Source organism: Lutra lutra, chromosome 15 (assembly GCF_902655055.1).
Source record: "Lutra lutra chromosome 15, mLutLut1.2, whole genome shotgun sequence".
Classification (NCBI taxonomy): Eukaryota; Metazoa; Chordata; class Mammalia; order Carnivora; family Mustelidae; genus Lutra; species Lutra lutra.
Window position 1 is genome coordinate 2,756,735 of NC_062292.1, and position 4,460 is coordinate 2,761,194.

General features: G+C 41.4%; 1 pseudogene; it reads right to left on the minus strand.

The window, feature by feature from the left end:
- Positions 1 to 1,670: 1,670 nt before the first annotated feature.
- On the minus strand, positions 1,671 to 1,790 carry LOC125086502 (uncharacterized; annotated as a pseudogene).
- Positions 1,791 to 4,460: the final 2,670 nt, after the last annotated feature.

The window sequence follows — 4,460 nt, forward strand, 5'->3', positions numbered from 1 at the left end:
ATGTTCACTTTTCTTCAATTTTTTTTACTTCTGTTCTTCACATTTGATAATTTCCACCATTCTACCTTCAAATTTGTGGATTTTCTCCTCCGCCTGCTCAAATATGCCTTTGAATTCTTCTAGTGAATTTATCATTTTAGTTACTCTACTTTTCAGCTCCAGAATTTCTTTTTGACTCCTTTTTATGTTTTCTTTCTCTTTGTTGATAATGTCATTCTGTTCACACCTCATTTTTTTTACTTTCTCTACATCTTCCTGTAGTTATTTGAACATATTCATGACAATGGTGGTTTTAATACCTTTTCTAGTAGGTCTTCTGTCAAATATTTTCCAGGAACGCTTTTTATTTATTTATTTATTTTACTTTTAATAAGCCTTACTTTTCTGTTTCTTCGTATGCCTAGTGATTTTTTGTTGAAAGCCAAATGTTTGGAGTGCCTGGGTGGCTCAGTTAAGCATCTGCCTTTGGCTCAGGTCATGATTCCAGAGTACTGGGATCAAGCCCCACATCGGGCTCCCTGCTTGGCCGAAAGCCTGCTTCTCCTTCTCCCACTCCCCCTGCTTCTGTTCCCTCCCTTACTGTGTCTATCTCTGTCAAATAAATAAATAAAATCTTAAAAAAAAAAAGAAAAGAAAGAAAGCGAAACATTTGAATCTAATAATGTGATAACCTGGAAATCAGATTTTTCTCCTTTCCCAAAGTTTCAATTATTGTTTTTGTTTATTGCTTTTTATTGTTGCAGACCGTCTGTGTTCCAAGGATCTGCCTTAGGGCAAACTTAAGATCTTCTCAGGTCTTTCCAGGGCCTGCACATTTTCTTGGGTGTGAACAGTCACTTTCTAATTTTCCCACATATACAGTTGCTTGTGAATGTCCTAATCTTTATTTATTTTACTGTTGTTGAGAGAGAGAGAGAGAGCAAGTGAGCATGAGCCAGGGGTGGGGGGAGGTAAGGAGGGAGGGCGAAGGGAGAGGGAGAGAGAAAATCTTAAGCAGGCTCCACACCCAGCATTGAGTTTGGTTTGTCTCAAAAAGCATTCTTCTCTGGAACATAATCATTTAAGTCCCAGTTGCCTTACAAGCCCTCTGATATTTGGGGTGAGGAGGATCTAAATATTTCAGATTTTTCGGGCTGCTCTCGGTGGGAACATCGTTGGTCTGCTGCAAGCTACTGCATCATAGCCCAAAGTGGAAACTATCACTTTGTGAACTATCATTGAATATTCACTATTTGCCAGGCATTTTGATGGATCCTTACCTATGTTATCTTACATTTTTTCAGCAGTTCTTTGAAATGCTGAAGCTCAGAAGGACTAAGTAACTCACTTGAAATTTTTAAGACATAGAACCAAGGAATCTACCTCCCTGAGCCTCTAAAGCTCTACTCTTCTCTCATGCTAGGCTCAAAGTGGGACATAATAGCCTGTCTGGTAAGGTTAAAGATTAATGGTCATTTGGTCCAAAATAACATAAAACCAGATATTTGAGATCCTGTATAATAATTTTTAATGGGTAAACTGAAACACCTGATAAATTAGAGAGATCAATAAATCATACTCTTCAAATTTTGAAGGAAATAATTCAGACTTCGAGCTTAAAGGAGCAGCAGATACTCAAAGGAAAAATTCCAGAAAGCGGAAAGGATTAAAAGGCAAGTGGCAAAAGGAAGTTTAAAAAAAAAATCATAAAAAAAAATCACGTTGAGAAAGATGGTTCCAGTGTTTTAATTAGCAATAATCGCGCCTCGGATAAACCTCATTGGCTATGATAACTGCCATTGCACGAAGCTGGCTCCGGTGTTTTAAATGTGAAGCTGGACACCAAGTTCATGAAAAGCAAGGGTGTGTATTGTATGAAAAGGTGAATGGTGACTTAAAGTGTTGAAGTTAATAGTTCATGAGCCACAAAGTGTTGAAATAATACATTATTTCAGGTTTTAAAAATTTTTTAAATGCGTAAATCCCTTTCTATCAATTCTTCCCTCTTCTTCTGTAATGATAAGGAAGCAAGAAAAGAACTAGTCTTATTTGCAGTCATGCCTTTTATACTAAGTTCCTCATATACATGTTATCTCACAGCAACCTTTTGAGGTGAGCAAGAAAAATATGGCCCTGAAATTTCTTACGGCTGTTTGCCGTGGAGCAGAACTTAAGGTGAGCCAAATCCGGGTGGGTTTAAGATGATAAAAAAATAGAAAACAAGGAGAATAATATATATGTATACCTAGCAAGTGTGACCGGCCCATAGGAGACGCAGCCAGGCTCTTTGTTCACCTGAAGCTGGTCTTAGAGGGAAAGGGGAGAACTGGGAGAAGAGAAGGGTGAGCCGCGTTTGGAAGGAGAGATTTGCGCAAGGACTCTGGAGAAGAAAGCACGTGGAGACTGGGCTGCGCTTGGCTCCAGATTTATGAGAGCAGCAAGCCAAAGAAGGTGAGCCACTTCGGAGTGGCACACCCACTGGGTAGGCTATAAATAAGCACTAAAGTCAGCTGAAGGACCTTATGTGTTTCAACTCAGCCAGACTTATCCAGGCCCAAAGCATTTTGTAGCTCTCCTTTAAGAGCCCACCCACTTTTACTTGGCTTAGAAATAGTGCTCCAGGGCCCCAAAGTCGGGGAACCTGCAGAGGCAGAAAGCCAGCCTGGGACCTCAGCTCAGATGTCTTGTGAAGGGCCAAGAATCTAGTGAGCGGGCAGGTCCTCTAATTCTGAGTGTGATACGAGAAGCCACCGGCGTTAGCTGTTCTGGGGCAGGAGGGAGGAGTCAGCAGTGGTTTCCCTGGCAGCTCTGTGTGCTGCTGCTTGCCTGGAACCATTCCCAGTTTGAAGCATCTTCATCACATGCATTTGCCTACCCTTGAAGGACTTTTCTAAAATGGAAAGACAGCAAGAATTTAGCTTCCGGTTTCTTTGTGGTGCCCAGAGGAACCTAGCCTGGGCCATCTGATCCTAAGGGAAAGAGCAGAGGAAGGAAATCAACATTTGTTGAGTAAGGACTATGGTAGGACATCTTTCTTTTGTCTTCTTAATCCTCCCAACAGCCATTTGCCCATTTGCGGTAGGTCTGAGTTTTCCTGGTTGAGAAAGCCTCGGGTTCCTCAGGAGAAAGAAGTTGTAGTACCTGCACATTCATGTTTCCTCTGAGGGCATTTCGCAAGGCATCTTGACTACTTGTTGTGTTTTATATATTAGAACACACCATACTATCATAGCTGTGCACGTCGCCTGTTCGTTTGCTCTGGTCTTACTTAACCTTCAGGACCATCAACCATCACTTAGAGACTATATAGTGACAGATTAGATGCCAGCTATGGAACGTAGGCAGACCTTAATGATAACCTGGATAAGCTGGAGTTGGGGTCAGAGAGGGAGGAATTTGGGGTAACTCCTAAGTTTCCTGCTGGGGAAAGAGGAGGGGCATGGAGAGATTAGGTGAGTTTGGTGTTAGACATGTTGAATTTAAGGTTCCTTGATGAATGAATGAATGTCAGCAAGAACAGAGCTATCTTTTTTTCTTTCTGGACTTACTATATGCTAAGCCCTGTGTTAAAGGGCTTGCATACATTCTCATTTAATTCTCACAAATATATGTCTGGAGGGGCCATGATTAGCCCTATGGGAAAGAGGAGTAAACTGAGGCTTACAGAGGTAACCAAATTGCTCACTTTGCCCAACATGACAGTAAGTAACAAAGCTTAAACTTTGGACGCTAGACTCATTGACAAACAAGTGGTAGTTAACCTGTGAAAATCTATGAGATCTTACAGTAACAACCTGTTCAACAGAGAGGATGGGGAAGATGAAAGGCAGAGCCCTGGAGAGTAGCAACATGTAAAAAGTGAGCTGCAGAAAAGGAATATTCTCTGAAGACCAGGAGGTCTTCAGAGCAACAGAGGACACCAGAAGAAGAAATTTCAAAAAGAGAATGTTCAGTACTGTTGATAACAGCTGAGACATTTAGCAAAATAAGGTCTAAGAGTATTCATTGAATTTGGCATTGTGCAGATTACAGATGTCTTTAGCTAAAGCTGGCTCGGTGGTGTGTGCAATGTTAGCATCAGTGGTTTAAGGAGCAGATAGCCCCTGTGAAACTGCACTGAGTCCCAACTGAGTATGTTGGACTTCCTGCCTATAATAGGATGGGCACGTTACCAGTGTACTACTTGGAAATGTGTTTTAGTCCTACTGTATTTCATTCTTGCAAAATTTCAATATCACTCAATAGGGCTACTGGATGGAGGTGGGAGTCAGCGGAGAGCACTCACCCATGCATGGCAGGAATGGTCCTACAATGCCACTTAGGATTACAAGAGCCAGAAGTGAAAGGGCAAAGGAGAGTTTCTTTCAAGGCTGGCATAGAGTTTCCTTCTCAGAAACACTACAAGCCAGTGAGCCTGTGGAATTGTCTTGTACTTCTCTCTTTTCCCTTGTTTCATCATTAATAAATATATATTGGATTGT